At 48.8% G+C, this 26106-nt stretch overlaps 1 protein-coding gene and 1 long non-coding RNA gene across 5 annotated transcripts in view; one reads left to right on the forward strand and one right to left on the reverse strand.

Annotated features, from left to right (window-relative positions):
• Positions 1-11112, reverse strand: part of SETD5 (SET domain containing 5) — a 91256-nt gene extending 80144 nt beyond the window's left edge. For all 4 annotated transcript variants that reach the window (XM_007522267.3, XM_060180770.1, XM_016187783.2 and 1 more), the window contains exon 1: positions 10978-11112. The gene's annotated coding sequence lies outside the window, so the exon portion shown is untranslated. The remainder of the gene's footprint in view (positions 1-10977) is intronic.
• A 477-nt stretch (positions 11113-11589) lies between these two features.
• Positions 11590-24570, forward strand: LOC132535304 (uncharacterized). The gene is made up of 2 exons (XR_009547095.1): positions 11590-12558; positions 24277-24570. It is a non-coding gene; the product is annotated as an uncharacterized LOC132535304 (long non-coding RNA).
• The last annotated feature ends 1536 nt before the right edge of the window (positions 24571-26106 follow it).

The raw sequence follows: 26106 nt of genomic DNA on the forward strand, positions 1-26106 counted from the left end.
AGACGGTGAAGCAGGTCTTTCTCTCCCCCGTCTTCCCCTCAATTTCTCAATTTCTCTCAATTTCTTTCTGTCCTATCTCACAACAATGACAGCAATAACAACAACAATAAACAACAAGGGCAACAAAAGGAAAAAAAAAAGATCAGGACTGTACACCAAGAAAACCAAGTAATAGTCACTAAAATAAACATTCACTTAAAACACTTTTCACAAAAGATATTCCACTGGATCTTTCTGCATGCCTGGCCAGAAGTGGCACAGTGGATAAAGTATTGAACCCGTAAAATGAAGTCTTGAGTTTGAGCTCTGGCTTCACACATGCCAGGGTGATTCTCTGGTTCTCTCCCTCTCATAAATAAATAAATAAATCTAAAAACAAACCATTTTCTATAGAAACACTTCTCATGGCTAGCAAAACAGCTCACCTGGACAGTGCATGACCCAGGCTCAAGCCTGGCCCTCTTGCACTCAAGGGAACTTCAATGCTGTGAACACACACACACCCCCACCCCCACTGAAAAAGGCAGCCCAAAGTGATGAGGCCCCAGAGACAACCAAAAAAGGAAACACATTTCTCGTATTAAGAGTTCAGAAAACTAAGCCATCCCACACACAAAAATTGCTTTTTCATCTCTCTTTTTTGGCACATGTTATTTCACAAAGCAGAAAATGTCTTTTCATACTGACTGCTCGTGACAAACAGAGAGGAAAGTTCCACATACCCAGAGAGTCCTGTTTCTCTAAAAGTATGGCTCTTCTCATGAGCCTCCACACACAGCCTGGTCAAGCTCCAATTCAGGAACAAGCACTTTATTCCTAGCAATATATCAAATCTGACAGAGCTAATGTTAAATAAGAAAGAGGGACAACTTTGAACCCTTGCCATCACCATATGACACAACTGAATTCTGGTCTCTCTCATAAAAAATTAAATAAAATTAAATCTTAAAAAACCTAATTGTCATAAATAAATTGAAACTTCTCTAGCTGCCTGGCTAAAAGAAAAACAATTAAAGGAGGAGGCCTGGGAACTAGTTTAGTGGGTAGTTTTATCAAACCTCAGATCCTACCTGGGCACCACATGGGAATTCCATGGGTAGTGGAGGGGTGTACTGGTGTCCCTTCGTATTTCAAAATCTAGAATAAATGTTGGGCTGTGTAGAGCACAGCAGTCGTGTGAGCACGCGAAGTGTGAGATTCAATCCCTGGCACAGCATTTGAAGTGATGTTTCTTAAGCCACAAGAAGCCCAGGAGGTGATGCAATGGCTAGAGCCCTGGGCTCTAAAAGGGCCTAAATTTGGTTTCCTAGCATCACGTGCCAGAGTAATACTCTGGCTCTCTCTCCCGTACAATACAAAGTCAGGACAGGAGGCAGCTCAGCAATACTACACATGTACAAATTTGAGGGTTAATTTCCCACATAGCATGGGAAACCTTTTATATAAAAGATCTTCAGAAACTTGGACTTGTGCCTATGTTTTTCTCAGACTTTTGTTGTTGTTATGAGAAAAGCAGCCCACCAAATATGTTTCAGGCTGTGCACACAAAGACAGTGAGCTGTATCACAGAAATAAAAACCAAAATGTACACACTCCTTTAATAACCGAATGTTACACTGGCAACCCATCAGACTTGGGAGGGGGGGACCTCTTTCATCTCTAGAAGCAAAACTTTAAAAAATGTACCCCAATGCTATTAAAACAAAGATGCCCCCCCATCCCTGAGTCTTGGTGTCTGCAGGGGGAGAGGCAGACAGACCTGCAGCAGTGCTCTGTTATTTGTGAAGCTTCTGCTCTGAAGGGGAACGAGGGGCTTGATCTGGATGCTTGACCGTGGTAATGTACTGGTATGTACTCTACTGGGTGCACCACTACCCAGCCCCTTCAGACACACTTCTCTGTCTTTTTATATAATCCCATCTAACGGTGGCTCTTTCCTTTTGGTCTGGCTTTGCTTATAAAACAAGTCAACTCTCAACAGCCTGCACTAATAAATAAAGGAAAATGTGACATAAATGCAGACACAGTCTAACTGCAAACTGGTCCTTCCAGGCTCTTCCTCATAAAGCCTTGCTTGGATACCTAGAACGCCCAAGCAGTTGATTATTCATTACAGATCTTCCTCCTTCACAGAACTGTGAGAGTACACATTGTATGTGTTGTGGCATGTTAAGAGGATGGGAAAAGGAAACAGAATTCTTCAGCATAGGCCAAAATCATAAAAGGATAGGAATATTAACCAAGGAAATAAATAAACAAAAGGGGAAACAACCTCGTACAAAACTATGAATGGGTGCAAAGATAAAACAGTGAGGTACTGGCTATTTATTAAAATAAACATGCTGTGGTCTGGGAGGTGGCGCAGTGATAAAGCTTTGGACTCTCAAGCATGAGGTCCTGAGTTTGATCCCTGGCAGCACATGTGCCAGAGTGATTGATGTCTGGTTCTTTCTCTCTCCTCCTATCTTTCTCAGTAATAAATAAATACAATCTTAAAAAAAAAAAAAAGAGCATGCCAACATTATTAAGTATGCTGACACAATACTGGAACATCCTAACCAGATCAAAATTCTCTAAGAATTATGAAACAATCCTTACTATATCCAGGAATGCACATGCCTTATTAGATTACTGGGTTTTACTTGAATTCACATTTCAGGTTTGAGGAGGAAAAATCTCCGCATCAGAACACAAAAAATATTAAATTTCTAAGGCTCGATGGTGGCACACCTGGTAGAGCACACACATCACAGTACACAAAGCCCCTACTGGAGGGAAGCTTCACAAGCAGAGGACAGTGTGGAATGAAGACACCTTGATGAAACTTGATGAACATAAACCATGTTTAAACAGCTTTTTGAAGAAAGAACTGAGGAATAAGAATTTAGTCAAACAATTTCACCCCCACTAACTTAAGGGGAGGAATGTACAGAAAGGTTTTATTTTTTATCCATGAATGTAACTTACACGAATAGCTAATATTATCTACCGAAGAGATTCTACACCTATCTTCAAGCTATTAATAGTAACAACGGTGCCAACAGCCAATGAAATGCTCAACATCTTTTCCCCTGCAAGGCTAAAAATCTGAAATGGTGATACCTATCTTGGGGGAATGTGGGAAATGTATTCTTGACAGCAAAAATCTGAAATGGTTTATTAAGAAAACAGAAGATACTGAATTCATGGGTGAGGGAGATGGCATAATGGTTATGCAAAGAGCCTCTCATGCCTGAGACTTCAAGTCCCAGGTTCAATCCCCTGTACCACCATAAGCCACAGCTGAGCATCATTCTGAAAAAGAAGGGTCTGGGTGTGATAACACCTGGTTGAATACTTATGGACTCAAGCCCCAGTCACCACCTGTGTGTGGGGGTGGGTGGGGGGAGCTTCATAAGTGCTAAAGCAGTGCTTCAGTCTCTCTCTCTCTCTCTCTCTCCCTTTTTCTTTTCCCACTTCCCTCTTGATTTCACCCCCTCTGCCCAAATTAGCTGCTGTACTGAAGTACATATAAACAAACTGCCAGGCTTACCAGAGTAAATAGCCTGTCCAATTTAGCCCTTTGTCCTGGTTTCTTTTTCTGCTGGGGAGAGGCTTGCGGGTTTATAATAGCAGGAAGTAAGGTGGAGCAGCAGCATTGGCAAGATGAAGTACAGCACTGCGCTTCACCTCTAGCCTGCTGCTGGCTGGCTGGCTGGCTGGCTGGCTGGCTGGCTCTCACTGAAAATGAGATTAGCTATTTGTAGAGGAGCCAAAACAGTTACACCAAGACCTCTGAGATGGCAAAAGGTCCCCCCACCTCCTACACTTTCAAAGTCTGTAGACTCTCTGGAAAGATTCAAGCAATAGGAGCCACGGAAGCTACCCAGAAGAGATTGCTATTTATTTGGAAGCTGGGTGTGTGTGTGCACAGATGTAGGCGATGGGTGTGTATGTGGTGCTGGCAATATGGGCTCGATATGGGTAGAGAAAGCAGTTGGCAATGTCAGCCAGGGGCTGGATGAAATGGTTTCTACTTCAGTCCTGCAAGTCTACAGAAATAATCAATGTGAATGAACTGAAAAAAGCAAAGACCACCCTAGATCTCTGGTAAAGTAAAGTACAGCCCACCGAATTTCATGCAATGCTATTTTACTGGTAAAAGCCTCACTATTGGCAATTAATCACCCAAACTTTCCTTTCCAGGTCAAAATATTATATATCACTACTGCCAAGACCATTATACATAAAAATAAAATGTTAAGTGGGTTACACATTTATTATCTTTGTTTTACAGAGGGAAATGACATAGAAAACTTGGTTGTTTTCTGTGTTGCTTAATATCACAAAATAAAATAAAGGCAGTTTTTTTTTTAAAGTTATTCCATTAGTCTAAAACATTTCTTCTTGGCTAATCACCACAAGTTGTGAATCACTAAGCAAAAATTTGCATTCTGGTTCCCTTTACTGCCTCCTGTTTGGACACTTTGCACTTTAAAACTGGTTTAATAACACTGTAATACAGGTGATACTTCAATCCAAGCAACAGATGTGCTCTTGGAAAAACTGAGTTCAAGCCAATTATTTCTAAAAATCAAAGTCTCTTAAAAGAACCTCAGTATACATTCCCCTGTAATGGAAGAATCCTTTTGTAAATACAAATAATTACCATCCAAACATGTCTGCAAATGCAATTCTTTAACACACACCCACAGAATTTTTTAAAAATATTTTTTTCTTTTTTATTATTGGATACAGACAGAGGAAAGTTGAGAGGGGAGGGAAGATAGGGAGACTGAGAGACACCTGCAGCCCTACTTCCTCTCTGCAGATGGGGGGGGGGGGCACGGGCTTGAACCTGGGTCCTTGTGCACTGTAATGTGTGGGCTCAACCAGGCACACCACTGCCTGACCCCCCCCCCCACATACATTTTCTTTCCTTTGTCATCAAAATTAAAACTGAGGTTCCCAGTACTCTCTCCCTCCACCCCCCCAAGATGCAGGGGGAGACACCATAGCACTACTTGATGAAGTTTCTGGTGCAGGTGATTCCCTGTGGTGGCCAGGGTCTCAAACTGGGTCCTCACATATGACAAAGTGTCACTCTACTGGGTAAGCCATCATCCCGGGGTGTGTATGTATATATAATTTTTTTTTAAAGAACTGGCACATTGTTTGACATCCATTTAAAAACCACAAGCATACAAGTACTGATCAGGACACCAATCCTTTCAACATTTATTTATTTTTTTTGCTTCCAGGGTTATCCCTAGGGCTCGGAATCTACTGCTCCTGGAAGCTTTTATTTCCCCATTTTGTTTTATCGCTGTTGTGGTTACTGATGTCGTTGTTGTTGCATAGGACAGAGAGAAATGAAGAGAGGAGGGGAAGACAGGGGAGAGAAAGATAGACACCTGCAGACTTGCTTCACCAACTGTGAAGTGACCTCCTGCAGGTGGGGAGCCGGGGGCTCAAACCAGGACCCTTACGCTGGACTGTGCTACTGCCCAACTGCCTTTCAACGTTTTTTTTTTAATATTTTATTTATTTATGAGAAAGATAGGAAGAGAGAGAAAGAACCAGACATCACTCAGGCACATGTGCTAACAGGGATCAAACTCAGGACCTCATGCTTTAAGAGTCCAAAGCTTTTTCACTGCGCCACCTCCCAGAACACAACCTTTCAACGTTTTAAGCATAACTTCTACATGGCATCAAACTATGAAATATTTCATTATGACCTTGCTCTAACTGTTTGAACACTAAGATCCATACTTCCAATAAACTGGACACATCCCACTTGCAGCCTGGAGCAGAACACAGAGACATCAAAGAAGGGTGACTCTGGCCTAAAAGGTGGGTGAGGGAGTCATCTCCAGGGACTGTCAGGTTCTCCAGGAAGTACAGAGGAGATTTTAGTCTTTCTCTTCAGTTTGCATTTATTATAATGGTGGCCCAACTCCTGACTACTGGAGGGTGCCCTGCATCATTACTGAGGTAAAACTGCAGCCACTACTTCCCAAGGGGAAATACATTATTATACAGGTTCTAGTCTGACCTCAACTCAAATAAAGATACCACGGGTGCCAAAGTATGAACATTTTATTCAGCTAGACTATTCTTTGAATTCTCGGACTATTCTTCCGAGAATTCAGCTGTCAGATGCTCGAGAACTGGTCTACTCAGGTGACTAGTATTTAGGAGGGAGGAGAGCATAGGAGCTGTGCTCTTTTAACCCCTCCAAAGCTTAATTTAAGATTCTGGTTTTTTTCTTTAGAAAAACTGATGACCCCCCTAGTATATTCAGGAATACACTAACCTTGGGGCTAGTAGTAGATGGTTGGCTTAAATTCAGTGCCAGAGTAGGAGCTACTAATGATTTCTTTAATTGTATGCCAAAGAGCAAAATCTCCAAAGGAAAGGAACCTCCTCCTCCTCCTCCTCCTGCCTTCCCTACCTCCGCCCCTCCCCCACGGCACTGCCTCCCCGCTGCGCAAAGAGCCCTTTGTCCTGCCCCGTACTTATCTAGCTGTTTGGCCATATTGACAGGCCAACTAGAGGCATAATAAGGGAGTCAGTCTGACATAACCAGCTGGCAATTTGAAACAAAAATCTTCCTTTTCTACTCAGACCAAATTCTGCTGCAGAGGCTCCTCCCATACTTCCATCTATTTTTCAAACACAGCAGCAACAAATTCAGCATTTTCTCTCAATTAGGCAGCACAGATCAGAAACTTGGTTCCCCAGATAGAAAGTCCTCCATGCACAGCTTTTCTAGTGATTCATAACATGGGCCAAGGAGTAGCCCCAACTCTGGGTGTATCAATCTGTACCCAACACTGCTCAGCAAATAATTCTTATTACTTCAACGTGCCATCAAAAGCCTTGAGAATTCTCATACCATACGGAAGACGGAAGCACAGAAGAGAGCAGTTCAAATCAGTAGGCACACAGATCAGGCAAAAGTGGCCGGCAACGTTAGTGTTTGGAAAATATTCTAATATGTAAGAAATTCCCTTTCCCTGTTTGTACATCCAAATGACACTTATGTTAAAATGACCCGACATCTCTACCTCAGTTATTCAGCAAGATCAATATGGTGGAAAAACTGAGTGAGGGAGAATGGAATTACAAATTCTCTGCTTAGTAAGAGCTCTTAGTACCTCTCAGTTCCCTTCATAAATTGGTAAGAGACTGAATATGTTTTGTCAGTTAAAACTGTCTAAAGTGATGCTAACATCATTCACTCTTCAAAAGTCACCGGGTTATTGTACTCATTCTAGACTACATACCAGAATCCTTTACAGTAAGAAACCAATCAGTGCATCAAGTGAAAGGTTGAAAAAGTCATTTTACGACACAGTCACAAAACTGCTGGCAGTAAGAAATGGTACCAATTTCTGTCAATCATAGGTACATCATACTTATTTTCTGGGTAGTCTCGGCAAGGATGTTTTTACTGAAAATACAAGTGGCCACCAATCATATTACTTTACTACACACACATTTTCAGAGTCAAAGCTTCATTTTTTTAAAGTCTTCAAACATTCAGAACTTTCTCTAATTATGGCCTCACACTCCATAAGGAAGTGCACCATATTTTCCCACCAAAGCCAAAGAAAATGAAATAGTCACTCTCCCTCAAATAGGTCAGAATAGTTCAGAAAGGATGTAACTTCCTAGAAACAAAACAAACAAAAAACCCTCATACTCACTGTTTAATTAAATCCTATTAAAAGTATCTCTATGATCCTTCAGAAAACTCAAGATCACAATGGGTCCCAGACAACATGAAATAAAGAAAAAGAGTCATTATTTTATAACATAACTTTAAAAGATAAACTAAAAGACACTGACATCTAAGCATGCCAAGCATGAGTGAAGCCATATTTATCAGACATTATTTTTATGTGTGAAGATCAAATGAACTGCTGATGCCAAGTATTTTTTTTGTATTTATTTTCCCTTTTTGTTGCCCTTGTTTTTTATTGTTGTTGTTATTACTGTTATTACTGATGTTGTCATTGTTACATAGGACATACAGAATTGGAGAGAGACACCTGCAGCCCTGCTTCACCGCCTGTGAAGCTACTCCTCTGCAGGTGAAGAGCCGGGAGCTCGAACTGGGATACTCAGTTGGCCCTTGTGCTTGGTGCCACCTGCACTTAACCCTCTGCGCTAGCGCCCAACTCCCTTAAATATTACCAATCAAAGGCTCTTCACTATTTTCCTTGCATTGCTGGGAGACAATGCAGGCCACATTTGTGAATGACAAAACTCATTTCCATGCTTTTTGGTCTTCTGTCACAAATGCTAGAACCAAACCAAACTACACAGTATAGATGACATCGGGATGTAATGTAAATACATTTACAAAATTGAATATATCAAAATTCTGAAGGAAAAAAATAAGATGCAAGAGTCTTGGGTGAGGAGAGAAAACAACACATGGGCATCTGTTAAGTATTGTACGTAACTGATGGTGTATTTGGGTGTTGGTTCTCCTTCAAGTACTTCCATACTCAACAGACTGCTATGCTTAATCAAGAGATCTTCCTAATGTGCATGAGCCTTGGGGGAGGGGAGACCACAGAAGGGGCTCAAGTATCCTGCACACCAGCCTTACTGGATTCCTGAATATTCCTTCTGGGCTGTCCTGCATTTCAGATGGGTCCCGGCCAAACAAGCACCTCTGAGGTCTCAGAAGACTCTAATATATATATATATATATATATATATATATATATATATATATATATATATATATAAAATGAATCAGTTTTATAGGACGAATTCCAAAGAAATAATCGAATCGGGTGAAGCCAGTTACTGAGGCAGAAAATAAAATATACTTAGAAATCTCCCTGAAAGGGGCAGTTCTTTTTAGACTCTAAGACTCCCAACTTAGAGACTGAACAAAGCATCTATTCAATTATGTGAGCACGGTCTAAGGCAGGCAGGAGACACAAACACAAGAAAACTAAAAACTGATTTCACGATTAAAGAGGTGGAGGAAAACCTGTCTGTCGCAGAGGGGAGAAAAAACAACAACAACACTGTTTTTTCCATTCTGGTTCTCAGGAAGATCCTCAAATTCTTACTACTCTGGTCTTAAATAGACTGAGAAATTAAAACTCTAATGGAACTTTTAGTTCTATGCAAGCACAAATCCCCTGACTAAAAAAGCAAAAAAAAAAAAAAAAAAAAAAAGGCCGAGATAAAAAAAATCCGAGATAAAAGTCTGTATGCATGGTCCACTTTCCAGATGCTGAGACCCCACAACGGTGGAAGCTTCGGGATTGCTAATTCCCGGTTCCCTGGCACTAAAGCGAAAATTCCCAGGGAAACAGGGCTCCCCTGGCCTGAAGCGGCGTCGCCTAAGTGCAGCTCCCGCAGCCAGCGCATTAATGGACGCTGCACTGCTGTCCTTCCCTGGAGAGCGCAGCCAGCACTACTCAAGCTTCTCACGTAGCAACCAGGGCTCCAGAGCCAGCAGCTGCTGCCGCCTCTACACTCGCCCTGTGATCCGACCCAAAGGAACAACCTTCCCTCACCCCACCCCCACTCCGTACACACTTTTTTTTTGACCAGTGCTCCAGGCCAGCAGGGCTGGAATCCTGCTTTCAGGAAGAACCGATCCTAGCTAAGGTCGTCCTTTCACACCGGGCCGGTGGGGTGGGGTGGGGTGGGGTGGGCGGGGGAGATCCCAGGTAACCCGGGACAGAGACCGCGCTCTGTTCTTTCAGGGGCCGCGTGATAACTTCAGTCTGCAGGCAGAGCCCTGCGCCCTGCACTTCCTACCACAGGTCGGAATCCATCTTTCTCGACCCGAGGCCGGTCTGAGTAGAGCCGGCACTCCAACCCCGTGGCGGGCCAGGATTTCTCCCTGAGCGGACTGGAGGGGGCTCATCCGGGGGAGGGGGGACCCCAGCCTCGCCCGGTCAGGTGAGCCCCTTCTGCTGCCGCTCCCGCCCGGACTCCTCACACGTACCATCCGCACTCAGAACTTTTCCGAGTGACCAGAAAACACGAAGGAGACAAAGTCACCCCGCGGAAACGCCCCCAGAAGCAGAGACGGGGGTGGGGGCGGCGGCATTCATCCCCCTGACGCCTGACGAGCTGGGTCCGAGGCGCCACAGAGCCCGGCGAGCGTGACCTTGGTCCCGCGCCGTGTCATTCGGGAGCCACTTGTTCGGTGGCGGCGGCGGGCGGCCCGGGTCCCGGGGGCGCGGGGAAGCGGGAGGCGACCAGACAAAGCCCCGAGGAGCCGCAGCCCGGGGCCGGGCGACGGACCGACCGACCGACTGGTGCACACGTTGCACAAGTAACATGAGCAGGCAGAAAATGCGGGTCATACTCGCACCCAGGGCCGCGTCGGCCAGCCCCGCCACTTGTCGCCCCGCGGAAGCAGAGCAGAGCTGGGGGGCTTCCCCGGCGCCGCAACTTTCCCTCCCGCCGCTCCCCACCCCACCCCACCCCACCCCACGGCCCGGCGCCCCCGTCGCTCGCACCAAGTCGGGGGTCGGGGCTCGAACCCTGCACGCTGCGCGGCGGGAGGCCCCGGGGCGGGGGTGGAGGAGGGGGTGTCTCCGGGCGTGGGAACGCGGGGGAAGCGGCTCCGGTGGGGGCGTCGGAGTTGTCACCAAGCCGCGGGTGGGGGCGCGCGGGAGGAACCGGGGTGCTGGGGGTCCCCTCGAGCCCCACTTCCCGGGTGTGGTGGGGGGCGAGGGGCGGGGGATGGGGAGGCAGGCGGCGGGTCCGGGAGAAGGGGTGCAGGGCCGAGCGGGGGAGGGGAGGCGTCCGGCCCCGGAGGGACGCGGAGAGGCCTGCGGGGTCGGGCCGAGGGCGCGGGGGGCCGCTGCCCCCGAGGACGGGGGCGGCGAAGGGTCACGTCCCCGCCGCCGGGGCCCGCGGAGGTGACCCCGGCCGGCTCTCTCCGTCCCTTCCCCGGCGGGGTCCGGCCGCGCGCGCGGCCCTCGGGACGGTGGGTGCTCTCACCTGGGCCCGGGCCGCTCGGCGCTCCGGGAGGCGGCAGGACGCGAGCTAGGCCCGACGCGGCGCCACGGCGTTTCCTGGCCGGGAAGGGCCCGTGCCCGGGAGGTGGGGGCGGGGGGCGGCGGCGGGGCGGAGCGAGCCGGAGGCGGGGAGGGGGAGGGCCGCGCGGGGAGGGGGCCGGCGCTCCAGGGCGGGCTGGCGGGCGGCACCGGGCGCGTGCGGCGCCGAGAGCGGGCGGGCGGGCGGGCGGCGGCCGCCCCTCCCCCGGCGGTGGCGGCGCGGCGGCACGGCGGCGGCGGCGGCAGCTCCCTCAGCCCGCTGCCCGAGCGGAAACGCCACTGACCGCACGGGGATTCCCGGCGCCGGCGCCAGGGGCACCCGGGACACGCCCCCTCCCGCCGCGCCATTGGCCGCTCCGCCCACCGCCCTTTCTCCATTGGCCGGCGCGCCGCCAATCAGCGGAAGCCTTCGGCCGACCGGAGAAGAGGCAGTGCTCCGGGGCTGCGTCTCCTCAGAGAGCCTCGGCTAGGTAGGGGAACGCAGCTCTAGCGGCAGGGTGGGCCGGGGCCCGGGGACGATGGCGGCTGACGGGTGACGGGGCCTTTGCGGTAGGCGTGGGGACGGCCGCCTTCTCTGGCGGGGAAAGCGGGCGAGTAACATTCGCGGTGCTGGGAGGGGACGCGGTGGTCGGAGGGGGTTGGACTGCTGCGCGGCCCGCCCTGCGGCAGCCGGAGGGGTAGGGCGAAGGGAACGGAACGGGCTCATCTGCCGCCTCGGCCATTGCTCCCGCAGAGGGCGGGTCGCTTCCGGCGCGGCTCGGGCCGCTGATAGGCCGCTTGGCCTCCCGCCGTGTGTGAAAACACAAATGGCGCCTCGGGACTGGCGGGCCGCGCCTGTCAATCTTGGCGGAGGGAGGGAGTGCGCAGCCGCGGCCAGTGTGCCGCGCGGCGCCCTGGGTGGGGTGGGGACAGGTCGGGCGGGGTCGGCACGGGTAGTGAAAGTGGCTCCCGCGCGGCGCTGTCCGCTCCGCCCCTTCCTCCGCGGCGGCGGGCCCTGATTGGGCAGCGGTGCGGGTGGGCGGGGCCAGGCGCGGGGAGGCGACGGCGGCGGGTCCGGGCCTCCCTGGACCCCGCGCCGCAGTGTCTGGCCCCGCTCCCCTGCGCAACGTGGCAGGAAGCGCGCGCTGAGGGCTGGGGGGGGGGGGGGGGGCGGATGCAGCCCCGCCTGCCTGCCGGCCTCTCAACCAAACCCACCGGACCGGCTCTGGGGCGGGGTGGGTGCTGGAGCCGTACGCGGTGCACCGGCGCCCGGGCCTCCTCCCCCCCCCAGGCCGGGTGGCGGGGAGCCCTCCCCGGCAGCTGCAGTGCGGGGGGGGGGGGGGGCGCGGGGGCGGGCCGCGCCCTGGTCGGCGGCGAGGGCAGTGCCGCAGTGCCTGCCTCCCTGGGAGCGCTCGGCCACCTCCCGCCGCCCAAGGCCCGCCCTGGCCCTGGCAGGATCCCGCCCTCCCCCCTCCCGCCATCTCGTCATCGCCTCCATGTCGAGCAGGGCTGCGGCGGGTGCCTGGGCGTTGTCCTGCTGGAGCAGGTGGGCAGGCCGGAGCTCGCAGCCTGGGGGACGTCACAAAGTGCCCGCGTTGGGCTTAGGGGCCAGGTTCTTTTAAAAAATGTTTTTATTGATTTATTTTTCATTATTAGGTAGAGAAATTGAGAGGGTGAGAGAGAGAAGGAAAGAGACAGAGAGACACCTGCAGCCTTGCTTCACCACTCGTGAAGCTTTCCCCCTGCAGGTGGAGACCAGGGGTTTGAACCCGGGTCCTTGCGCACTGTAATGTGTGCGCCATCGTCTGGCCCAAAGGGGCCGGTTCTAACCACTTCAGAACCTCTCCGGGAGCACATTCCCTGCAGGTGAAAGGAAGAGAAGTTTGGAAACCAGCTCTGTGGTCTTAGGCTCCCCGCTCCGTTTGAGGTCTTTGCTGTACCAACGCCACAATGTAGCCTTCAGATGAAATCTACACTGTCAACGTTGTAGCCACCCTTCCCCTCCCTCGCAGCCCTAAGGCCAAGCATCTTGGCCAACTCTCACTCAAAACTTCGAACCTGAATATCTTGTATTTGTTACACTTAGTCATCCAGTCGCCAGACACACCACTGGCTTTCTCTTGTTTTTGGTAGCCCAACCAATGAGTCACCAAACCAGACGCATGGGTTCCACCACCAATTAAGGCTACCGGACCTGAGCAGAGACCTCAAGCTTTAGCCCAGCAACGTGTCTACTGCCTCCTTTAGGATTTTTCTTTTTTCTCTTCTTCTTCTTCTTTTTTTTTTTTTTAAAGATTTATTTTTTAATGAGAGGAATAGGAGAAAGAACTAGACATCACTCTTACAAGTGCTGCTGGGGACCAAACTCAGGACCTCATGCTTGAAAGTCCAGTGCATTATCCACTGTGCCACCTCTCAGACCACTAGGACTTCTCTTTTGAACGTTAAACTTGCTTTTCATTTCATCCCTTTTCCTCACTGGGGCATTATCCTTGCCTTCCTTTCTTTCTTTTGGGCCCTGATGCCCTTCATTACTGCTTTACTGAGAAGTGGGCTTGGGGTTCACAACTCTTGCTCTTAGCTCCTCTTCCATCTGTTTGTCTTCTCAGCAGTCTGAGCTCAGTTTCCATAACTGAGCCTCCAGTGTCATGTTCTGATCCATTTTATATGTCAGAATGGAGCCATACAAAATGGGATCTGGGCAGGGAACATTGCCAGCCTTTTGTTTCATTTCCCCTCTGACTGCTGTTGCTAACAGATGAAGTGGTTTTTACAGGATGTAAAGGCGGACATCAGCTGAAAACTGGCCCTCAAGTGACCTTGGGCACTGGGAACTAAAATTCACCCGTCTTGGGAACCAAGACTAGATTTCTAAACATCTGAGTCTGTTCTGGAGTTGGCCTACTGCCTATAAACCTGGTGCTTACAGAGTTCAGCTGGCATTCAAAAACCCACCAGCTATATACAAGTCAGGCTTTCCCCATATTTGACTTAGACCCTGGTCCCATTAAAAAAGAGGGAAAAGACAAGAGCTCGCCCCAAGATCGGGGGCAGATTTGACCCAGGCTTTTTTTTTTTTCCCTGTTGGTTGACCTCGAAATAAAGCCTCTTCTCAAACCAGTTCCACAGTATTGGCTATGCCCATTGTGTGGCCACCTACACCAGTTTTGTGGAGAGGTTTGACTTTGGGATCCTCAGTTTTTCACCGTGGTGCCCTGGGAACCTCGGCTGTACCCTTTTCTTTTGGGGAAAGGAATAGCACTGGGGAGCAAGTTGCGTTCTGGGTGAGTAGCCATGCTAGGTGCTTGAAGTTTGTTTTGTCTGATTAGGACTGTGGCTTAGATTCCCACTCCAGGGACATCTAGGGTTAGAGTCCCTGGAAACCAGATGGCGCAGCAGGTAGCAACTGCAGCAATACCCTCCGAAATTCTGGGCTCTGGGTTCTGTAGACTGGTCAATTGCTTGTCTATTTGCATGTTTTTCTTGTTTACTTAATTGATTTTGGCTGTAGGAGGGTTAGATTATTTTGGTCACAAAAACAAAGCCATTTGCATTTATGCCTTGAAGCATTCTGTTCTGGGAGTCCCAAACCAAGAGACTTTGCTCTCTCAGATCCCTTGGGCTGTCTCCAGGAGAAAGCTTGCTGAGGTGTTGAGATTTAAGTTTCTGGTGCCTTGCAAGTATTTCCCTTCAGAGAACATGCCCCATTCTCAGGTCAGAGGGAATTCCCAAGTGCATATCTAGGACTGGGTCTCCCAACACTAAGGGCTACCAACCAGTGCCTGACATTCACACTTTATCCATTAGTGGTTTGTTGCAGACTCAACATATGCCCTTGGGATAAGAGTTCTTATTCTGTGGAAAACATACCTGTCAGTTGAATACCTGTCAACCTTTCAGAACTGGCTTGTGTTCAGTTATAAGCCCATACAAAGAGAAAATTGATCCTTTTAAAAAAATAATTTATTGTGGGATGGAGATAGAAATTGAGAGGAGATAGGGAAAGTGACAGACACTTGCAGCACACTGCTTCACCACTCATGAAGTTTTCTCCCTGCATGTTGGGAGCAGGGGCTTGAGCCCTGGTCCTTGCACACTGTAATGTGTGCTTAACCAGGTGTGCCACTGTCTGGCCTCAAAAATTGACTTTTGTAATAATGCCTGGTGCTGGTCTGAAAATGGACCTTTGAATTACAACACCATCTTGCAATTAGATTAATGCTGCAAGGGAAGAATGGAATGAGGTCCCATCAGTGCCGTGTGTGTGTGTGCGCGCGCGTGCTACTATGAGCTCTTAACCCAGTGCACCGCCACCGCCTGGCCCCTAATGTGTGTGCTTATGAGAAAAAAGCCAGAGTATTACTTTGGTAGGTGTGGTGGCAGGGATTGAACTCAGGACCTGACCCATGGGCCATGTGTTCAGTCTTTTTTTGCCTCTATATCGGAATAAGAAAAAAGTGTTGGGTTATAGTACAAAGGAGATACCCCCAGAAAAAATTAGTTGTGTTGGATTTAGTGTCAGAGGAAGATTTTTGTCATAGACCACTTAATACTGATTCCCTTCCCTTCCGCCTCCATGCTTCTCAGGAGGCTCCAGCTATGGCCTTGTGTCCTCTTGTGCCCCAGTACCCTCAATACCAGACGGACCACTGCCAAGTGGCATGCTCAGAGTGCTCTCCTGCTTCCATACCCTCCGGGACGCCCAGTTCAGCCAGGAGCTGCTCTGCCTCATGCCGGGCAGCTGCTGCCCAGGCAGATTCCAGCAGGGCTCGAGAATGAGCGTCCCAGCCCCTCTTCACTCCATTTCGGGTTTGCGCTTTGCAAGAATAGCATGCCCTCCTACTGAAGTCATCCTAGTTGGAAAGAAAACCTGTCCACCTCCACGTTAGCTGCTCCCCAGGGCTTGTCGGGAGTCTGATGACAGAGCAGGCCCTTGCTGTGCAAGGCTGCCTGGGGGCCAGTCCCGGTGGGGCTCCAGTGGTACCGCCAGCCACGCTAGGGGTTGACAAACCAGGGAGCCTCAAAGACAGCAGGAGCACTGTCATAAATCCTTCTGCTCGTTGCTCACGTGGGGAAGCATGTGCTGTACTGCTTGAGCTCTCTCCTGGCCCCTAAGCTTACTGACCCCTGAGCCACCTCTTGGGCTTTAAACTCTAGCCAGGGTCCCCTTGCCGTGCCCCACCCCCACCCTGCGGTAATCGCAGCTGTCTTGGGGGAGTTCTTACAAGCCTCTCTAATGCCACAGGCTCCCTAGGCATATGGAGTGTGCTGAATGCTTGTTGGACTGTTATGTCCCCCAAATTCAATGCGTGAGTTACCTCTGCTGGGGAATGGATGAATGGATGTTCCTCCTGCCCAGGCCTCTGCTCTTCAGGCTGCATTGTTACCCTTGAACGCTCATCTTCAAAGAAAATAGGTTGGGACAGGTGAGCTTGGACAGCCCCTTTCTTAAGACTCCAACCAAATGTAAAAGCCCTGGATCTTTTAAAAGTGGAAGTATCACTGTATTATAATGTAGGTTTCATGAAAAGCTCTGAATTTAAAGTAATAGCCTCTAAGGTATAAAGCCTTTGGTAACTGCTTCTCTGGCACTGCAGCAGATTCAGCCTCCCTGTCCGCACGGAATCTTCCGCTTGATAGACGGCCTTGTGGCAATTCACTGGGTCAGAGGGCCTGTGGTGATTGATCCCTTTGCCCCCGAAGGGGGCTGAGAGAACCAGAACTCTTCTCAGCTCTATCTGGCTTCTGGTGGCACAGGGATTAAGCCAGAGGTCTCCAGGCCTCAGGCATGAATGTCTAGTGCATGACTGCTACCCTGTCTCTCTGGCCCTCTAATCCTTGTGTGGAGAGTGCCAGGTCCCTCGGCAATTTCTCTGCTCCAGTTTTTATTTTATTTATTTATTTATTTTTGCCAGAGCACCATCCAACTTTGGCTTGTGGTAATGTTGGAATTAAACGTGGGCCTTCCAAGCCTTTTAGCGTAACTTATGCTGTCTCTCTGTCCATGGTTCAGTCTTGAAAATGCCTTTTTAAAATAGCTTGAGCTGGGAGTCCCAAGAGTAGTTTGATTTCTAATGAGATGGCTTTGTGTCTAATGCAAACTCCTACTGTACTCTGCTACAAGAGTTTTAAACAAGAAAACTGTCCCTTCTGGGTGGGAGATAGCTTGATAGCTATGTAAGGAGACTTATTCCTGAAGCTCCAATTTCCCAGGATTAATCCCCTGCTCCACCAGAAGCCAGAGCTAAGTGGTGCTCTGATTAAAAAGGAAAAGAAAATGCCCCTTCTGAACCAGTGAGCCAGCTTACTGGGGAAGGGAGGTGGGCAGCTCATGTTCAAGCCCTGGCACCACAGGAGAGATGCCATGGCACTGGAGGAAGAAGCACCAGCACTGTATTGTTTCTCCCTGTGGATGAAAAACAGTCTTTAGGGAGTCGGGCGGTAGCACAGTGGGTTAAGCGCACGTGGCGCAAAGCACAAGGACTGGTGGAAGGATACTGGTTCGAGCCCCCGGCTCCCCGGCTCGACCGCCTGCAGGGGAGTCGCTTCACAAGCGGTGAAGCAGGGCTGCAGGTGTCTTTCTCTCCTTTCTGTCTTCCCTTCCTCTCTCCATTTCTCTCTGTCCTATCCAAAAAGAAACAAAAATCAATCTTTAGCAGTGACATGAGGCCCCACCCAGTTTAGACCAGTAGTTGAGGGAGTTTTACTTAGTGTGTAGATGATGACATTTTGGTTGTCAGCAAAATCCAAGTGTTTTTTGATTCAGATACTATCTGGACTTCTGGATAGAAGATCTCTAAGAAGGCACAGATCACACAGCTAGTGAAATGCCTGGAATTTGATTTGTTCCTCAGAGCCAAGAAACTTGCCACCAGATCAAAGGGAGGCCCTAACCGCCACCCAAGGCCAGGCAGTCAGCACCCCACTTGGCCTCATGGATAGAAGCAAGCCATTTGACCTTTTTGTCCATGAGCACCAAAGTATGGTCTTCATTTCTCAGAGCCGTCTGGATATAGTTGTGCTGTGGCCAGTCCTCCTCCCAACAGTAGCTGTAGCCTCTGATCTGTTCTAAGAGGCTGACAGGTTTACGCTTTTGAGAAACCCCACCACAGCACCTGAGATCCCACTGTACAGCTTCTCCTAACAGAATGAGGATAGGGTGTTGGCCTATCTCTGGGAAACTTGGTGTTTCTGGACAACCCAAATATGAAGTGAAAGGCAGAACCTACATATATATATATATATATATATATATATATATATATATATATATATATATATTATTCTCTTTTGTTGCTCTTGTTTTTATTGTAGTTATTATTGTTATTGATGTCATTGTTGTTGGGTAGGAAGAGATATATGGAGAGAAGAGGGGAAGAAAGAGGAGGAGAGAAAGATAGACACCTGCAGACCTGCTTCACCGCCTGTGAAGCGACTCCCCTGCAGGTGGGGAGCTGGGGGCTTGAACTGGGATCCTTGTGCTTAGCACCATGTGCGCGTAACCCACTGCGCTACCGCCTGACTCCCCCCTACTCTTTTTTAAATTTTTTTGTATTATATTTATTTATTGGATAGAGACAGCCAGAAATTGAGAGGGAAGGCAGTGACAGAGAGACACTGGCAGCACTGCTTTACCACTTGCAAAGCTTTTCCCCTGCAGGTGGGGACCGTGGGCTCAAACCCGGGTCCTGGTGCACTGTAACGTGCGCTTAACCAGGTGCGACACCAACCGGCCCCTGCAGAGCCTGCTCTTAAGTGTGCTTCCGCGCTCCCACTCGATGGAGGAACCTATTTGTGATTATGTACAAATACAGAGAAGTTTGTGCTAACAGACCTGGACAGACCTCACAGGTTGGAAAGTCCTGACCTGGCCTGGCCAGATGGAAGCACTTTCTTGCACTCCCGAAAAACTTGGGGTTTGAGGCTCTTCTGTTGGAGATGTCCACACAAAAAGGTGTACTGATTGCCTTCCAACATGCCCTTCTGGGAGCAGAGAAAAGGGAAACTATATATACTAACTTAAAAAAAAGTTTATTTTAGTGAGCGAGATACAGAGACCAGAGCAGTGCTCAGCTCTGGCTTTCAGTGCTGTGGGGGCGTGGGGGGCAGTGTTGAACCTGGGACCTTGGAACCTCAGGCGTGAAAATTTTTTGTAGAACCTTTATGTTGTCTCTCCAGCCTTTTTTTTTTTTTTTTTTAATATAAAAAGGAAACACTGACAAAACCATAGGATAAGAGGGGTACAACTCCACACAATTCCTACCACCAGAACTCTGCATCCCATCCCCTCCCCTGATAGCTTTCCTATTCTTTAACCCTCTGGGAGTATGGACCCAAGATCATTGTGGGATGCAGAGGGTGGAAGGTCTGGCTTCTGTAATTGCTTCCTCGCTGAACATGGGCGTTGACAGGTCGATCCATACTCCCAGCCTGCCTTTCTCTTTCCCTAGTGGGGTGGGGTTCTGAGGAATCGGAGCTCCAGGACACATTGGTGGGGTGTCTTCTGTCCAGGGAAGTCTGGTTGGCATCATGGTAGCATCTGGAACCTGGTGGCTGAAAAGAGAGTTAACATATAAAGCCAAACAAGTTGTTGACTACTCATGAACCTAAAGGCTGGAGTAGTGCAGATGAAGAGTGGGGGGGGGGTTCCCGTTTTATAGATAGCTAGTAGGCATATTTTAGTTATATCCCAAAGGCCAGCCCCTTGTTTTAAATTATTATTTTTTAAAATATTCCCTTTTGTTGCCCTTGTTTTATTATTGATGTCATTGTTGGATAGGACAGAGAAAAATTAAGAGAGGAGGGGAAGACAGAAAGACAGATACCTGCAGACCTGCTTCACCACCTGTGAAGTGACTCTCCTGCAGGTGGGGAGCTGGGAGCTCGAACCAGGATCCTTACACCGGTCCTTGAGCTTTGTATCACCTGCGCTTAACCTGCTGTACTACCGCCCGGCTCAGTTATTTTTTACCAGAGTGCTTGCTCAGCTCTGGCTTATGGTGGTACAGGGGATTGACCCAGGCCTGAGAGTTTATCTGCGTGACCCTTTCGTTAGCTCCCCTGACTTGACGTTTTTCTTTTAGCGGGGCAGAGTGAAGGAGACCATGCCACTGGGGCTTTTTTTCAGTGCAGTGGGGCCAGATTCCAACCTGGGTCACTCTCACATGGCAAAGCAGCTCACACTATCCAGTGAGCTGTGTCACTGGTCCTGTACACTCTGGAGTGGTTGGTCTCTGCTGTGTGTACGTGGGACTCTGAGAAACCTGTTAGCACAGAGAAAAGGAGATCAAGCATGTGAAGGAAATGCTGTATTTGTTAGATTCTGCTGTCCTGCCACCAAAGGCCAACAGTCTTCATAGCTAAAGAAAATAATAAGGCTGATCAGGCATCAGAATATGCTGCCAGGACCAGAAAGCTGGGATCAAAGGCCTTCACCCTGAAACTAGATGTGGGCTGCTCTCAGCCTACACTCTTAAGCAGAGTTGGAAAGAGCGAGTGACAGGGATTCCTTGCTGACTGTCTGGGCATGGCCAGTCCGCCATTGCAGACAACTAAAGAAGGTAGATTGTATAATGAGCGCAAGATGTCTTCTCCCTGAACAACCAAGAGAAGGTATTATCAGCCATCTGTATCCAGGGACCCACTGTGAGGGTGCTGCAGGCTGGTGTGCAAAAGGCTGTTCCAGAAATTGTGCCCAAAGTAATCCAAGGAATGACCCACCAGCAGTTAAAATGGCAGGTCAAACTAGGGAAGAGAGGCAGAGGGTGACTGGCAGGAAATTACTACCATGCTAAGGGCCAGGAAGCTTTGCGTTACTGTTGGAGTGTGTAGGCACTTCTACAGGCTGGGGCGAGCCTTCCCTGGTTGGACAGAGGAGTCATCAGGAGTGATCAAGTCTCTGCTCAAGGAATTTATTCTTGCTGCCATTTTCAGTGCAAAGTGGCAGAAGGGATCTTTCATAGCCTGGATGAGACAGGAAATATCTGTAACTCTAGCAATGCGTGTGAAATCACGTGTATTTCAGGTGAGTCGACTGGGAAGCCTGGAAAGGCAAGTCAGATCCTGGAGAAGACAATTGCCAAGATTTGCCAGAAACCAGCTTAATGTGGGATAAGGCCTTCCCAGTTCCCCTTACTCTTACGCCAGCCACTCCTGAGGGAATGCTGTGTGGGAGACTCGGCTTTAGGACTATTACTGTGCCCTCTTAGTCTGGTTCTTTCAGGTTCCCAAAGAATCAGCTTTAACTTAAGTGTGACATTTCACTTCTATGGCATCCTTGTTATTTATTCCACCTGGAGTTCAAAGGTGTTCCACCATGGATCTATTATTTTTATTATTATCTTTATTTATGTATTGGATAGAGATAGCCAGAGTTCAAGAGGGAAGGGAGAGATAGACACCTGCAGTCCTACTTCACCACTTGTGAAGCTTTCCCCCTGCAGGTGGGGACTGGGGGCTTGAACCCGGGTCCTTGCGCATTGTAAAGTGTGCGCTCAACCAGGTGCGCCACCACCCGGCCCCAGTCTGTTATTTTTTAGTTTTACTTACCAGACCACTGCTTAGCTCTAGCTAGTTGTGGTTGGGGGGATTGAACTTGAACAGCATGATAGTCTCCTCCCCCTATAAGCATTCTGCTGTTTACCCCTCTGGGTGCATTATTTTTGGGGGAAAGCAGGGTGGGGGGACTGTTACAGGTCTGGAGTCTTGCCCAATCCTCACACCCTCACTAGATGCTACCTCCACGGAGAACGAGGATGAGGGGCGAGACTGCCTGAGACAGGATGACTGTAGCAGCCAACTGAGAACTTGTATCCGTAGTATTCCTGCAGACCTCTTGAAGATGTGCAGAGTTTGCATCTGGTTTTTTTTTTTTTTTTTTAAATATTTATTTTATTTATTCCCTTTTGTTGCCCTTGTTGTTTTATTGTTGTAGTTATTATTGTTGTTGTCATTGCTGGATAGGACAGAGAGAAATGGAGAGAGGAGGGGAAGACAGAGAGGAGGAGAGAAAGATAGACACCTGCAGACCTGCTTCACCGCCTGTGAAGCGACTCCCCTGCAGGTGGGGAGCCGGGGTTCGAACCGGGATCCTTATGCCGGTCCTTGTGCTTTGCGCCACCTGCGCTTAACCCGCTGCGCTACAGCCCGACTCCCTGCATCTGGTTTTAATGATGTATCTTTCCATCTGTTTTGGAACACTTTCTTACTTCTCAAACTGAATTTTTGTGTGTGTGTGTGTGTGTGTGTGTGATCCATGTCAGCTCTTTTCCTGATCATCCCACAGTCACTGCTTTGACCTACCATTGTGCGGCTGCACAGAAAGGCCAGCCTGAGTACTGGGTATGCACTCGCTGTAAGTGGCCAGGAGAGACGCCAGTCTCAGCAGGTGTCCCCTCCCCCCTGACTGGGAAAATGTCGAGGTATTCTTTTACAACCTGTCAGCATACCCGTCAGGATAGGGCCAAAGACCTCAGGTTGAGGACGGCTGGTCACAGATAACCCTCCTGACCCAGCAGCAGAAGGCCCTGAGATAGTGGGGTCAGGTGCTTGGCCTGCCCTTGGATGCTGCCCTGTCATAGGCCACCTGTATGGGCTTGACCCGGTTTAACAGTTCTCAAGCATGTTATGCAACTGTGCCCTGGAATTCAGTGTTACAGTCAGTAGTGAAGCAGTATCTCTGACCAGAGATCTGGAGAGTGAGTAGGTGAACACACTGGACACTTGAGTTTTCCCTGCTCCAGTGTCCCAGGCCCGTGTTTTCCACCATGATATAAGAACTTTGTGCACCGATTTACTCACTCCTATCATTCCCTTTTTGCTTGAGAATGTGCTGGATGGACACAGACCCTTGGGCACAGTGGCGCCCTGCTGTAGCTGCCCAGATACTTGACATTAGTACATCCTACTCTGGGTTGGCTTTGGGGACCTGCTACTGCCACATCCCTCAAGGGGGCTCTTTTTCCTCTGGGTGGAAAACTCTTCATTTCTATTCTTAGCCTGGCAAGGTACCTGTACTACTGTAGCAGTTCTGCCGGAGGCTTACAATCTTGTGTCCCTAAAACCCTCCACCAGAGTCCCCTTCAAAGCTGAGTCCTCCCCACTGTCTTCCCACATCCAGACATGCCAGACTGCATCTGCATGCTGGTTAAGGAGGTAGCGCCGGGGATTTGAAGCAAACGTAGTCTGGATAGGCTTCCTCGGGAAATGGCCTCGCAGGATATAGAGGACTTTTGCAGGCCATTGGGGATGCAGGTCCACAGATCCATAACCACACAGGAGTCTTGGGAAGGGCCTGTGTTTGCTACTGAGGGTTAGCAACCCCCTTGACTGCTTGGTGGAGGTGGTCCTCAGAGTCAGCAGGCCTTGGGTCCATTAGAATAGAGGAGGGTCCCTCTGCCACAGTCTGAGGGGAAATGCCATCTTTTGTAACATTTCTGGTCATTTAGTCAAAGATTTAGATACCCTGAAAAGAAGGTTCTAGAAATGACAAAAACTCTGACCCTGGAAAGACATTGTGAGCTGTTTAGCTGTCTCCTTGCTGGTGTTGGGGGACTTTCTGTGATCCACTTTATAGTTGTTGTTTTTTTTCTTCCAATTCCAAGGTTACGTTATTGAGGAAATGTTGATTTACAGGATTTGTCACAGGATATATTCCCCAAGATAGATTTTGGTACATTTCACCCTCAGCCACAGTTTACAGTCGCTAATGTTATTCATCACCAGAGCGCTAAGCATCTGGCTACTCTGCAAGGTCACCTTTGTGTGCTCCACCCATTTGCTCATCCGGCACTACCTCAGCTCAGATGGTGCCCCACAGTGACCCCGACTTGTCCCAACCTGAGACTTGTGGGTATTTAATAGTTAAATGCTTAACAGTTCCATCTTCAAAGTCTCATTTGTATCCTTTGTCGGGTAAAGTGTTACTGGTCCCAGTTCTTTTAAGATTGAGGAATGTAAAGGAGAAATTTGAGGGCCTGGGCAGTAGCGCCCCTGGTTGAGCACACACATTGCAGTGTGCAAGGACCCAGGTTCTAGTCCCTGGTCCCCGCCTACAGGAGGGGAGCTCCACTAACAGTAAAGTAGGGCTGCAGGCATCTATCCCCTTTCCTCAGTTTCTCTTTTGTCTTTATCCAATAAAATGAAAATAAATACAATATATTTTTTAAAGAATTTGAAGCCAAACAAAACAGCATTGGGTGGGGAACTTTGCCAGTGTTTGGTTTTATTTCACCAGCTGCCATTGCTAACGGAAGTTATCTTACAGGGTTTAAAGGAGAACCTGTACCCCAAACTGGCCTTCGTGTGACAGGGAAACCAGGAAGCCAGAAGATTAGGAATTACGTGCTAGAGTCTGTCTTGGAGCAGGGATTCTGCAACAGGGAAGATCTGGCACCGAGCCCCGGGTTCCTGGTTTGAGCTGATGAAAAACTCAGCAGTTCTCCAAAGTATTCCTTCCTAACCCCAGAAGAACCCCACAGCAACAAGACTGGGGAGGCAGATTTGAACCTGGTCTCTTTGCTTGTTGACCTGTTTTTAGTAATAAAGCTTTTTCTCACAAGCCTGTGTCGTTGTATTGTGCGGGGCAGCAAGCTCTTGCTCAGTAGCAAGGACAACTATTGTGACTCCGTGCCCTGGGAACCTGAGAGAGATTGATGCAGGCCTTCTCCTGACGACACCCCCCCACACACACATACACACAGCGAGCGTTCCACATTCGCATGAAGGTAGCCCTTCAGAGGTCTTTCCTGACACACACACACACACACACACACCCCCAGCGAGTGTTCCCTCAGTGGTCTAACCTTAAAAGGACTGTCTGCATCCACACCCACTCCGCTTAAGCTGCACCTTATTGGTTCCTGTTGGTCCAAACAGTGACAGTGCTCTGCCTCTCTGTAGGGTGGGTCCTTGTGGGATGCTACTCCTTGCCCTTAGGGCTGGGCTCAAATTCCTTCATCTGCCTCCTGTGAGCTATTGTCCTCTAGACTCCAGCTGACTGAACCATGGCTGTACGGAGGAGTGCTTGCTCAGTCACCCGTGCGCTCCTTGAGGAGTACCAACTGGAACCAAGTGAAGCGAGCGGCCAGTTCTAAAGAGAGAGGTTTATCTTGGGTGGCTTATTGTATCCTGGTCAGTGCTCTGGGTTAGGACTTTGTGCTAGAACATTCTGTAAGAAGAGTGTTTTGTACCTATGCAGCCCAGCATAGTAATGACTACTAGTTCTCTAGAGCTCAGGAATGGGGGGGGGGGGTTTGAGGTTTTCTTTTTGTGTGATTTAAATTTCGCTTCCACTGGATAGTGTAGTGATTGTAGCTACAAAATGATGTTTTTAATTGCAGATATATTAATACAGGTGCTGATCATTTTCATTTCCTACTGAACATAAAGAAAGTATAAGTTGCGTTTCTTGCCCACACAGGGCATTTACCAGCATCTTTATGACTTGCTTCACTGACTCTTCTTGGCTGAGATCTAGTGAGCAAATGATTACTAAAGATTGGACAAGAGTGTGTTGGAAAACCTGGTCCAAATTTGGACTTCAAAAGCAATTTTAGGAATGTAGGCTTTCATTAAACCACAATGGAGATAGCAGTTTTGTAAGAAATAGAAACACATCTGACATTAATGAAAACAGCCCTGAATTTCAGTCTTGCAAGTTTTCGGTTTTTTGGAAAAAATTTTGCTAAGTCAGAGCCCTTACACGTGTGTGTGTGTGTGTGTGTGTGTGTGTGTGTGTAGCATAGCATCACTCTGGTACATTAAATGCCAGAGATGGAACCAGGGCCATATGCTTGAGTTAAACACTTCAACCACTGTGCCACCTCCTGGGTGGCTAAATCTGTATCTTGTCAATTTTCCCTTTATTTATTTAATGTATTTTTTCCCACCCAGGGGTATTGCTGGGGCTCTATGCCTATACAATGAATCCACTACTCCTAGCAGCCATTTTTCCTGTTTTTCCCATTTTTTATTATTCTTTATTGTTATTATATGACAGAGATTGAGAGGGGACGGGAATATAAAGAAGGAGCCCTGTAGCACTGTTGAACTGCTCCTAAAACATCCCTCTACACGTGGGGACCTGGGGCTTGAA

Source organism: Erinaceus europaeus, chromosome 21 (genome assembly GCF_950295315.1).
Source record: "Erinaceus europaeus chromosome 21, mEriEur2.1, whole genome shotgun sequence".
NCBI lineage: Eukaryota > Metazoa > Chordata > Mammalia > Eulipotyphla > Erinaceidae > Erinaceus > Erinaceus europaeus.